The following is a 13,756-nucleotide window of genomic DNA, read 5'->3' as shown; positions in this document are numbered from 1 at the left end:
GAAACCTTGCTGAGTCTTGTTGTCACTGTTTACAACCGATGTGTACAGCAAGGCACGGAGCCCTCGTGAACTGCTTGACTGCACCGGGGGAGGTAGGAGCACGAAGCGAGAGGACAGTTCTTTAGTGAGTCAACAGGCTACGACACCCGAGCAAGAGGCCAGCATTTCCCTTACCTCCACGTCCTCACCAACGCTTGTCGTTTCTTGTGTTTCTGATGTCAGCCATTCGGACAGGTGTAAAGTCTTACCCTGTGCACTGCTGGTGGGAATGCAAATAGGTGAAGCCACAGTGAAAGTCAGTGTGGAGGTTATTCCAAAAATTAACAACAACGACAACAAAAATTACCGTACAATCCAGTACGTCCGCTACAGGTTATTTACCTGAGGAAAACAAGAATACTAACTCAAAAAGATATATGCTCCCCTGTGCTTACTGCAGCATTATTTACAACAGCCAGGGTATGGGAGCAGCCAGAGGGTCCGTCGATAGATGAAGAGACACAGTAGAGGGGTGTGTGTGTGTGTGTGTGTGTACACAACAAATCGGCCATAAAATACTACTCGGCCATAAAAAACAATGAAATCTTGCCAGGACATAATGCAAAGTGAAATAAGTTAGTCGGAGACAAATGATCTCACTCATATTCATATTTTAAGGAACAAAACAAAGAAGAAAAAGAGACAAAAAAACCCCCAGACTCTTAAGTATAAAGAACAAACTAATGGTCACCCGAGGAGGGCTGGGTGGGGGATGAGGGAAACAGATAAAGGGGGTTAAGAGTATGTTTATATGATGAGCACTGAGAAATGTACGGAGTCGTTGAATCTGTATATTGTAAACCTGAAACTCGGGTAGTGCTGTTTGTTACGCGCGCACACACACAGCAGCACTTCATCCGTCCCAGTGCAGCCCATCCTTCCGACCCTTGCTGGGGCAACCCTCTTGCCCTAACTGATTGGCACACGTAGGCTCACACTAAATACTTATTAAATAATAGTGAAAGGGCATAGAGGGGAAGGGAGAAGAAATGGCAGGAAATATCAGAAAGGGAGACAGAACATGAGACTCCTAACTCTGGGAAATGAACTAGGGGTGGTGGAAGGGGAGGAGGACGGGGGTGGGGGTGAATGGGTGACGGGCACTGAGGGGGGCACTTGACGGGATGAGCACTGGGTGTTATTCTGTATGTTGGCAAATTGAACACCAATAAAAAATAAATGTATTATTAAAAAATAAAATAAAATAAAATGCTATTCAAAATAAATAAATAAATAAATAAATAAATAAATAAATAAATAAATAAATACTTATTAAAGGATTGTATGAATTTTCCTCATACAGGCCCATCCAGGGTTGCTGGAAGGAGGTTGGGGTTTTATTTTATTTATTTATTTTATTTATTTATTTTTATTTTTATTTTTATATTTGCTTTCTCTTGTTTATTTGCAGAGGAGGGCAGCTACTGCCGAGGCTTCAGGCAGGCCGCGTACCTGTGATGAGCTTTCCTGATGTTGCAAGTGAAGCGACTGCAGGGCAGAGAGCAGGGCCCTGTGCTCCGGCACCGTTCGTGGTCCTGACCCGCGGGCAGCCTGCACACAGAAGCGCCCGCATCGGTCATACACCGGTGGGCGCTCTGGACACCTGACGCCTCCGGGGCCTGCGGCGCGGGCTTGGCAGGCCGCTTCTGCAGAGCAGCTTGCACAGTCGTGGCCGTGCACACTCGCTCAGCCGCTGCACGCCCGCCTGGGCAAACCTGCCTGCGTCTGGAGCCCCGCCAGGCCACGTGGGTCTGCCGCCTGCCGGGCTCCACCCCAGCCGGGCCTGAGTCAACGGTGGGGCCAGTGGCCGGACCACAGACCTCAAGATGTGCAGGCGAGCCTTGCAAAAGTCTCCACTCCTGCACTGCTTAACCAGCAGCATATGTTTTTTTGGCTAAAAGGTGTTTAAATGAAATCATTTTTTCCATATTACTTTGAAAAGTTTATTTCATCAGCATGAAAATGTTTAATAATATTATTGGGGGGTTTTAAAAAAAATAAATCATCATTTTTGAAGATGTTTCTTTTTTATTCACTCAGGGAAAAGAACACAGTGATATTTAATCCTTTCCTTAAATGATGCAAGTGACTTCGGCTCTAGAGGAACAGCGCTCCGGGAATCAAACGGCACGAACGTCTGCGCCAGAACAGAGAAAGGAAGACTTGTTCCCTACAGACCCGGACTGTGCGAGGTGACTGCTTGGGTTTGGTTTGAGTGATGATTGTAATAAACCCGAGCAGGCCCCCTCCCCACGCAGCTCTGCAAGGCCGCCGACGCACCCCTAGTGCGGGCACCCCAAGGCTGGCAGGTTCTAGAACTAGAACAGCTCCCTCCGCTGAGAGCCCCATTCCATCGAGCGGGCAAACACGTTGGTGGAGAAGCTCTAGGGCCCCCTGGAAGGCTGGGCTGGGGCATCCAGCCTCCGGCCTCCCCTCTCATCCAGCGGAGAGCACCCGCCTCTGATCATTTCCACCCTGAGCAACAAAGCTCAGGCTGCTCCGAGCTGCCGTCCAAGCAGGCCGAAGACGAAGGATGTAAAAGGACGCCTGCCCCGTGTAGGTCTGAGCACCCAAGGGACGCAGATGCCAACCAGCCGTGAAGCGGGTCTGCTCCTTTATCCTAATGGATAGGCCTGGAAGGCCAGCACCCATCGGCGCCTAGAGACTCCTCCGACTCCAGCGCTGGAACGTGGAGGCTTAGGGGATGTTGAATCCCGTTACCCGAGACCCATCCTACTGCCCTTTCCTCCCCTGGGTCCGTCCAGCATCACAGAGGGCTGACAACCCACCCTCGCCTCCAAGCTCTTCCCTCACTGCTCACACAGCCCGCCTCGGCCAACTGCTCAGTGCCAGATATCAGTTTGCCTACAGACCCTGGAACGGGGGTCGGGCGCTCTGAGCAGCCGTCCGAGGTCCCGGGTCCCAACCACCTGGGAGCAATCTAGAAGACGAGGGGTAGGTTCTGGGTGGTCACATGGACCCTGTACTCTGGGGGCAGCAGCAGGCAGAGGGGAACCGAGAGGAGGTCTCTGAGGAGCAGGACCCGCGTCTGGCCTCATGCCCCGGTCATCAACCCCGGAGAGAAGAGAGACAGGAGGCAGCCGGCAAAGTGCGGGACAGGCCGCTGCCCGGTCGGGGTGCTGAGTGCTTTGCTTCAGGGGCGACTTTTGTTTCCATGAACCGAAGGGAGAGGAGAGCAGAGGAAGGGGCCCCCGAAAAGCCTGAGCGATGCTCCGCTCGAGGGGTGTGAATGAAAGCAGACAAGCGTTCGACTTTAACAGGATGAATCAGGGTCAACTATTTGGAACTTGGCTTCGGCTGAAATTGGTGGATCAAATTTTTATCTCTGGAGATAGGCCCTGTCTCTCACAAAGGCGATGTCAAAGAAAGGTCAGACATTAAAGTAACCACAAGGAACCTAAAAATATGCTCTTCCTGGCTGTAGAACTTTGAAGAGCTTTTCTTTTTAAATGAAGGGGAGGCGGGGGTGGGGGGGGCCTTAATCAAGTCGCCTTTCGAAGTCCTAATGGTTTTCAGGTTTTTCTCAAGAGCTTTCTATAAAAACCAAAAGACGGAGATGAATTTTAAAAAAAATAAAATAATTTTAAGCACATATGGGAGAAAAATAGTGTATGCAAAGCCTGAGGTTTGGTGAAAGGAAGAAATCAAGACGGAGGAGAACAGGAGTCCGCGTGTTCACGAGAGCCAACGAGGCACGACTGAACGGGAGGCAGGGAGGTGACCTCGCGCACAGCCTCTGGGACTGCACATTATGAGGCGAGCACTGCATCGAGTCGACGCTTTGCCCCGAGAGATCCAACCTTCGCTCCTTACATTCAATCCCGTCCATATTCTATAAAGCGACTTGTCTTTCTTCACACCCCGCCCTTTTTGGGGAGACTCGCCAAAGACCTATCTCCTCTTGTCTGTGCCCTTCATCTTGTCCCCACATCCCAAAAACATTGTAAGACACGGTGGGGACAGATTATCCTCCTCCAGACCCGGGTGCAGAGGTGCACGGAGTATGGACGGGAACTCCAGAGCCAAGAATTGACAAAAAAAAAAAGAGGCCAACATCACTTTTGCCACCGGTGAGAGATTTTAGGTTTCAAGGGGTTTAATAACTTACCATAGAGGAAGAGTTGAAGCCGGAAGGAGACTGCAGACCCCCAAATGCTCTAGACACTGGGGTCCAAGCACAGCCCCGTTACCGCTCCCGAAGATGACGACACACGGAGGAAATGTGAAGAGCGGCATGAAAATAATCACGGGTTGGAAGGATTTGCTCCGGAGGCTCAAACGTATAGAACGTGGCCAAGTGATCGCATTGCTGGGAGGAAACACGATAGTGGTGGATGAGAAACAAGCATCCAAAGGGCATAAACAAAGGCTTAGACTTCTCCAAGGGAAACATAAATCCAGTGATGTGATGGAAAATATAGGCTCACTGCGAGGGGAGTCACTACGTTGGGAAGATCTATTAATCTGTTGACAGTTTCTCAAAGAAAGTGATGGTAGCCTGCTAATTTGCCTCATTTGAAGCCAATCTGTAGGAGGAACTGGAAAATCTATCTCGGGGAGCAGCACCGAGCAGTAGGCGAGGGATGAGTTGCCCTCATAAATCTTATTCATTTTTCGTCTTGATGATTTTTCTCTCTTGTTTCCTCTCATTCTCTTTTCCATTCTCTTGCCAAGCCCCCCTCACATCTCCAAAAAAAATCCTCTTCTATGGAAAACTTTCTAGGCTAAGGGAAGGGGGGGCAGAGGGTGCTAACCAGTGGCTTGGGATTATGAGTGAGGTCAAGAGGTGGGTCTGCATCACCCAGGCCCGTCAAAGCCCACAGAAGGGGTTTCCGCGTCCGGTTATTCCCTGCACACCTGGGGTGGCCGCGCCCGGCTGCAGGTGCCCCAGGACTACGCCCAAGGATGCGGACTTTTAAAGTGAGGCGTCCAGGCCCCAGTTCCGCAGGCTGGGTGAGCTGAGGGAGCGGCGGCTCCGGCAGGACACCGCGCAGCAGGCCCTGGCACCTTACGGTGGTGGGGGGATGGCCACCCCCTAATGCCTTTTCAAGGGCTCGTTCCTGTCCAAACAGCTTCCAGTATCGCCAAGTAAAAGGCGACGTGTCGCTCCCGCCCAGACTGTAAGGGAGACGTAGATGGTCTCATGCGAATCCAATCGAAAGAGAATTTTGCTGGAAGGTCCAAGGAGCAAACCTCGGTTTTCCAGATGTCCGAAAGCTTGGGGTCTGTGAGAAGAAAGCGTGCAGCCCTGTGGACTGTGTCCCTGCTGTACCTCGGGAAGGACACGGATGACAGGCCTCGGGGGGAGGACGGCTGCCTCGGGCGCTGCTGGAGGGCGGCCAGGCCCCGGGAAAGCCACGGGGTCTCGGTGGACTTACTGCAACCAAGATCGCAGAACTGGGGCGGGGTGGGGGGGGGCAGAGGCCTCGACGCGTTGCTCGTTACGACCCTGTCGCCAGCACCTACAGGGCAAGGGGACTGAAGGAAGGTCCTGGCCCGAGGCCGGCCAGCGCAGGGCCTTGGGGCTCTCTGCTCCCTCAGCCGCTCCGCCCCAGGCTGGGACGAGGGTCTGGGGCCACGAGGGGACCCAGGGCCTGAAACGGAGGCCGGGCCACACTGTGGGGGCCAAGCTCTGCGAGGCTCCGGCGACGTCTACCCACGAAGGGCCTCGCAGGGAGCGCCCAACGCAAGTCATGAAACCCAGAGGCTGAGTTGGATGCGACTAGCCCCGGGCTGCGTCCCCTGGAGCCCACGCAGGCCTCGGCCGCCCTCGCAGCCCCTCACTGCTTTCCCTCTCTGCTGCTTTTCCAGCCTCAGTTTACCCCCTGGAAGTCCCCCCAGCCCCAGACCCGTGTATCAGACCAAACGCATCCCCTCCATCGAAGGAAGTTCTGCTCTGTTCCTTCCGAGTGGGTGCATGTGCAGGCCACCCTCCCGGGCTCCCAAGTCCTCCAGCAGCTTCGGGCGCCCCGTTCCGTAGTGAGTGTGCGGGCTTACGGGAGGCCCAGCACGCTCCCCGGGGTCTCTGGAGTTTCCTGGGACTCTTGGGTCCTGACTGCTACCTCTGGCTCTGGTTTCTACACCTGAATATTCTCTCTCTCTCTCTCTCTCTCTCTCCCCATTGCTTTCTCAGCTCTGGAGTGGCTGCCCCTTTCCAGCACTACACGACCCTGTGCTGGGCACCCTCTCCACCCCATCTCCCTCTACAGCCGCACACTTTCCCCGACGGTTGGGGTTTGTGACGTCAGCTGAGCAACCGCAAATGCAGAACGGCACAGAAAGCAACGGGAAATCAGACACCCTGTGCCTAAAATTCCTGCAGCCACCCTCACTGCCGAAGCGATTCTCACCCCCTCCTCTACTGTGTCCTGTCCCCTTGCCTGGCTCTCTCTCTTGCACCCACTCTCATCTCCTCTACTGATTCTCAAACTCCTGATCCCCTTGCTCAGTCTAACCAAGGAAATTGTGAAATATTTAGTAGGCACGGCCAGGCAAGATTTGAGGCTGAAGAGCCGGTGTGCCTAGGCTGGGAGGCCAGCACCCTTGTTTAACTGCTGTCCGACCTTGGGCACCTCTCTCGACCTCTCTGTGCCTTCATCTTTCATCCAGAAACTGGGAATAAGGATATAGCACCCACTTCAGCCGTCTGTAGCAAGGACTTAGCGAATATGCGCGAAGCACTAGCGCAGTGTCCGGCGCGTGGCAAACTTTTTATAAGGTTTACCGTCATTTTCTTTATTTCACATGGTGCCTTCCGGACCACATTCTTGTTACTCTTTAACTATTGAGTTGTCTAAACAAAAATAAGTCCCTCCTCTAGAATCTGTCCACTGATCTTCCCAGATGGTGAGCCACAAGCTTCCGGGAAGTAACCGGAAGAGGTGGACACTACTGGGAGACCTTCCTAGAATAGCCATACTGGGCCCGTAGCCCTTCTCATATTGCCACTCACTTATCCAACGTCCCCTACTCAACAGCATGCACTGTGCACCGTATTAATTTTCTTGGGCCGCTGTAACAAAACACTACAAGCTAGGTGGTTTAGGACAACATACGGTTATTGTTTCACAGTTCTAGAGACCAAAGTCTGAAATCAAGATGTTGGCAAAGCCATGCTCCCTGCTAAAGGTGCTAGGGAAGGATCCGTTCCAGGCCTCTCTCCCCGCTCTGGTAACCGCAAGCACTTGGCTTGCAGAGAGCTGTCTTCTCACATCATCTTCCCTCTGTGCATGTCTCTTTGTGTCCAGATTTGCCCTTTTTATAAAGGCCCATTTTGGATTAGAGCCCACCCTAGTGACCTCACCTTAACCTGATCATCTGAAAGACCCTCTCTCTAGATTAGGCCACGTTCATAGGTACTGGGGGTGAGGACTTCAGCATCTATGTTGGGGGGAAGGGACACAACTCAAGCTATAACAGGCACCTAGTATATTCCAGAACTTGTAGATACTGCGAATATAGCAATGAAAAAGAAAAAAAGAAAAAAAGAGTCTCTGGTATCATGGAGTTTACATTGTGGTTGGAAAAGATGAGAACTATAAAAAGGGCCAGGCAACGAACAGGGCCATGAAGAAGGATAAACAACGCTAAGAGGGTTGAGCGTCATGGAGGGCACGGTGCGATGCTGCGGCTGTTTTATATCAGGTGATCAGGAACGACCAGTCTGCTAAGTTGAACTCCAACAGGAGACCTGAAAAGGGATGAGGTATAAGGACACATGAGACAGAGAGCTCTGGGCAGAAGGACGAGAGGCTCAAGGCCCTCAAGATGCAGTGTCCGGCTTCTTAAGACTTGACCTAGAGGCTAGTGTAGCAGAAGAGAAGGTAGTGGGGAGTGGGGCCGGAGGAGACGGGGTCGGAATGGGACGGGGCTGGGGGTGTGGCACAGAAGGCGATAAAGAGCCACGGTGAGGTTCCCTTGGCTTTTGCACTGAGCTCTATGGTGTCATAGGCCACTCGGGCCGCTGTAACAAAATACCACCGACCAGGTGGCTTATAAACAACAAAAATTTATTTCTCACAGTTCTGGAAGCATAATGCCTGACATCAGGGTGCCAGCATGGTTGGGTGAGGGCCCTCTTCTGAGTCACAGAATACTCCTTGTGTTCTCATATGCTGGAAGGCGAAAGGAGATCTCTATAGCTTCTTTTATAAGGGAATTAATCCCATACATGAGAGCTCCACCTTCATGACCTCATTGCTTCCCAAGACCCCACCTCCCAACACCATCACCGTGGGGGTTAGGATTTCAACAAATGAATCTGGGGCGGGGAGTGGGGGAGACACAAACATGCAGATCATAGCGGACGGGAAGTGTCTGGAGAGCTTAAAGCAGAGGAAGTGAATCCGACTTAATGTTTTAGAAGCATCACTCCAGTTTCTCAGTGAAAAGAGACTGATAGCAGGTCAGGGATGGGGCAAGGGTAGCAGCCGTGACCCTAACTTTTCACGGAGAACTGGGTGTTCTTCAACCCCTTAGGCTCATGCAGGGAGAGTTCAGTGTCTTGCCCCTTCTTCTAGAAACAGAATCCGTATTTCTTGTGGGGGTACCTATTCCACGTGGGGCGGGTGTTGCTGACCCTCCCAACCCTAGCCACATGGGTAGACATGGTTTCAGGTCTGGCCAATTAGAGAACTGCCCGGCTCTGCTTCCATTGCTCACAGAGGAGGCTGGACCACCTGGAAGCTGAGCCACGCCCGTCCTAGTAGGGTCCTATCTGATGGGCTTGCGGGGCAGGCGGGAGCCTGGAGCTGCTGGGGCTGTCATGCCCACCACCTAGATAGAGTTTGTCTAAGAGATAAAGAAACAAGCCCTTCCCTTGAGCCCTCACCGAGTGAGGACCATTCCAAGAGCCACATGTAGAGCAAACTCTTTAAATCCTCACAACCGCTGTATGACGTGTGTGATGTTCTCACACCATTTAACAGATGAGGAATAAGGAAGGCATGAGCACGTTATGGAAAAACCTCAAGATTGTAATGCTGGGAAGTAGGACAGCCTAGATTCAAACCAATAACCTTTGGTTCGAAGAACCCAAGTTCTTTTTTTTTTTTTTTTTCTTTTTAAGATCTTATTTATTTACTCATGAGAGAGAGAGAAAGAGAGAGAGAGGCAGAGGGAGAAGCAGGCTCCCTGCGGGGACCCTGATGCAGGACTTGATCCCAGGACCCCAGGATCACGCCCTGAGCCGAAGGGAGACGCCCAACGGCTGAGCCACCCAGGCGTCCCAAGAAACCAATTTCTTAATCCTCACTCTAGTTTAGGGAAGATCTCAGGACTGCAAGGGAGAAGGGACCTTAAAGATTACTTAGTCCAGTGGTCCTCAACTCTAGCAGACTAATGTTCTTTTTTATAACAAATATTTTCTGACATCTTTTAGCATTCTAAAATGAATTCCACAGACAATATAGTTTCCCTGCACACATAATTTTTAAATAGCTAATACCCTTCTCTAATTATAATACAGAGTGAAAATTAAAAGAAAATAATTTATAATTTAAAAAGACATGCATTTCACTATATAAATGCTCACGTGTGGCTATTCCAGAAGGCATAAAGTCAGATGGCTGTATCGAGAAAGATGGTGGTTTTCGAAATGGGCCAAAAAAGTGTGCTATTTGGCACACTTTTCTGGTTCATCTCTACTTTTTATTTGTTGCCTTTGCACTAACAACTCTATGCAAAAGAAAAACTGCAGCGCTGCCTGTGGTTCTCATTCATTGAAAGGCAAAATGTGTCTAGTAGAATATAACTAACCAATCATTTCCCTGTGGATACTGATTTAAAAAAAAAAACTAAAGATTTTATTTACTCATGCATGAGAGACAGAGACACACACACACACACACAAACACAGGCAGAGGGAGAAGCAGGCTCCATGCAGGGAGCCTGACATGGGACTCGATCCCGGGTCTCCAGGATCACGCCCTGGGTGGAAGGCAGTCGCTAAACCGCTGGGCCACCGGGGGATTCCCCCAATGCTGATTAGTTTTGCATCTATTTCTCCACTTACAAATTTATCTCAGCAATTAATTGATGAGCTAAATAAGATCCTTTCACACAGGCTGTATTAGTCAGGGTTCTCTAGAGAAACAGAATAGGAGATATATAAAGAAATCCATATCTACAGATACATAGGTCTACATGTAGCTATATCTCCCTATAGTTATGTAAATATTCGAGATTTATGGTAGGAATTGGCTCACATGCTTATGGAGGCCAAGAAGGCCCACAATCTGTCACCCACAAGCTGGAGAGTCAGAAAAGCTGGTGGTGTAGTGCAGTCCAGGTTTGAAGGCCTGAGAGTCCAGGGCTGATTCTCTGAGTCCTAGCCGGAGTCCACAAGCCTAAGAACCAGGAGCACCAATGTCCCAGGGCAAGAGAAAATGGATGTGTCAGCTCCAGCAGAGAAAGTGAACTTACCCTTCCTCCACCTTCTATTCAGGCCCTCAGTGGTTGGCTGACTTAGCCGCGTTGATGAGAGTGGTCTTCTTTACTCAGTTTACCAATTCAAATGCTAATCTCTCCCAGAAACACGCTCTCAGATGCATCCAGGAATAATGTTTTACCAGGTATCTGGTCATCCTTGAGCCCAGTCAAGTTAATACACAAAACTAACCATCACACAGGTTCATGTTACAAATGAATGAACATCATAATTGCAAGTACTTCCGAAAACTAGCCTTCAACAACACGCCTGTAAAAATACTTTGTAAAAATACTACAAAAAGGGAGTTAGAGATCAGACCACTGAAGACGCAAACACTAGTTCGGTATTGCCGTCGGCGATGTCATTTTCCAAAATAGTGAAATTCTTGGTAAAGTACTGAATAGAACAAAGCACCATCTTCTCTCAATATACGCAGCAAGATCAGTCTTGAAAAAGTCTTATATTTACTAAAGCCGGAAGTATTTGTGTGCATTTGTGTACATATAGTCAAGTTTAGATTCTACGTGTAGATAATTATATATATTTGAGTTTGATTCTAAGCTTGGATAACTATAAACAGTTTTCCACCTACATGAATGTCCAAGCCATTAGGAAGTTGTGTGGGTATGAGATCATTCTCCATTGTGCAAGACTGTCCTGGGAAAAGCAGGTCACTTAACATCGCCGGCCTCTACCACAAGCCACTCGTTCACCCCAACTGCTGTAACAACCAAAACCCCCCCAAATCTCCACGACCCACCACAGAGGGTACTGCCCGTCTTGAGGACCACTGATCCAGTCCAAACACACACTTCTGGTTCTTAACCCTCCTCTGTAACACCTTAAGCACCCATTCAATAAATATTTGTTGAATGAATAAAAATATGAATGAAGGAAAGTGTGGAATTGTTGACTAGTAAAAGTCTAGAAAGTAATTATCAGTAAACAAATTCCTTTTATAGGCATAGAAAGTTTCCTGAGGCAACCATGCACTTCCAATATTTGTTTTTTATGGACTCTTAGACTACTCAATCCTTTTTTGAATTCAAAGAAACTTTAAGTTCGGTAGAGAAGCACTAGTGAGTTACAGCCACGCAACTAAACCATGAGGGAACCTTATTTATTCTAGTCTTCTGCCTCTTTCTTCTCAATCTTACTGGCAAAGCCCTAAGTCCATACCTCATATCATAAAATGTTGCTGTCTCTAGCATCCACATCTTCAAAAAGAATTGAAAATCCCCTGGCCCTCTTCTAAATGCTCTATTGAGAGCTCCCAATTGCCTTCTTCACAATAATAAAACCCTAGTAAAGGCTTTGAAGCCTTCCACGGATCAATTCTTCTCACTACCAGCCCTGGCCTCTACTCTCCACCCTATTCCAGCAGCATTGGCTACTCCTCTGCCTCTCTGCCCTCATGGTGAGGTCTTCTCCTTCCCAAATTCAAATACTGCTTTGAGAACAGCTCAGCCAATGCTATTCACACAAATAGTCCTCAAAACTGTGCATTAGAAACATCTGAGAAGTTTTTAAAATCGTGTTAGTGAAGGAGTACCTGGTGGCCCAGTTGGTAGAGCATCCGACTCTTGGCTTCTGCCCAGGTCATGATCTCAGGGTCGTGAGATGGAGCCCTGCGTGAGGCTCTGTGCTCAGCAGGGGGTCTGCTGGAGATTCTCTCTCCCCCCAACCTCTGCTCCTCCTCCCGCTTGTACTCTCTCTCTAAAATAAATAAATCTTTAAAAAAATAATAAAACAAAATCTTATTAGTAGGATCCACCCAGGACCCATTAAACTAGGCTCTCGCTGGAGCTGGAACGTAGGCACGACTATTTTAAAACTCTTAGAGATTCCCGGTGCTCAACTAAGCCTGAGAACCACTGCCCAAATGCCACGCACTACACCTGTATCTTATTAAGCTTGAGCTCTATCTGCTGCGCCTGTAAACGGTTTTCTGGCATCGACTTACTCTCTCCCTCCTCAGAAAGACAGGAAGCTCACAAGACCTCTCAAACTCAAATCACCTGGGGATCTTGTTCAACTGTGAATTCCGATTCAGGAGGCCTGGTGTGGGGGCCCAAGACTCTGCATTCCCAACAACCTCTGAGGTGTCCCAAAATATGCTTATGAAATATAACCACATGTAATAGTCCTATCTATGTTATATAACATATGAATTACTCTCAAGCGAAGGACTTCAAGGCATAAAGAAGGAGAGGCCTGTTCCTTACCTGGTTCTCTGAGAAGATGACTTGAAGTCCTCCTAGGGGCATGTATTTTTTTACTGCACCTACACCTAAATAAATCATTTGATTGAAAATTATTACAGTAAAAAGAAACTACAATGTGACACCACACCCGTTAGGATGGCTACAAGCAAAATTATGTAAAATAACAAGTGCTGGTGAGGATGTAAAAAAATCAGGACCTTCATACACTGCTGGTTTGAATAGAAAATGATGCAGCTTCTTTGGAAAACTCTCTTCAAATAATTCAACATGGAGCTACCATATGACCCAGCAATTCCACTCCTAGGTATATGTCCCAAAGAATTAAAAACTAGTATTGAAACAAAGTATTAGGGGGATCCCTGGGTGGCTCAGCAGTTTAGCACCTGCCTTTGGACCAGGGCATGGTCCTCCCTGCATGGAGCCTGCTTCTCCCTCTGCCTGTGTCTCTGCCTCTCTCTCTCTCTCTCTCTCTCACGAATAAATAAATAAATAAATAAATAAATAAATCTTTAAAAAAAGAAAGTATTATACACGATTATTCATAGCAGCACTATTCACAGCCACCAAAAGTTGGAAATAACCCAAATATCTGCTGATGAACAGATAAACCAGATGTGGTATATCCATACCACAAAGTATTATTCAGCTACATAAAGGAATGAAGGGCTGATCCATGCTACCACATGGATGAACCTCAAAAACATGCTAAGTGAGAGAAGCCACACACAAAAGACCATATATGGTATGATTCCATTTATACAAAATACCGAGAATAAAGCATCCATATAGATAGAAAGATTACTGGTTGCCAGAAACTGGGAAAAGGGGAACTGGGAGTGACTGCTTAGTGGGTGCAGGGCTTCCTTTCGGTGTAATAAAAATATTTTGGAACTATCTGGAAGTGGAGGTTGTACAACATTGTGAAAGTACTAAATGTCGCTGAATTGTACGGTTTATTGTTTTGAGTTGACCCACAATGTCATGCTAGTTTCAGATGCACAGCAAGGTGACTCAGCAACTCTGTGTGTGACCCTGTGCTCAC

This window comes from Vulpes lagopus, chromosome 16 (genome assembly GCF_018345385.1).
Source record: "Vulpes lagopus strain Blue_001 chromosome 16, ASM1834538v1, whole genome shotgun sequence".
In the NCBI taxonomy this organism is placed as follows: domain Eukaryota; kingdom Metazoa; phylum Chordata; class Mammalia; order Carnivora; family Canidae; genus Vulpes; species Vulpes lagopus.
The sequence above is the reverse complement of the archived record's forward strand: the minus strand, read 5'-3'. Positions refer to the sequence as shown.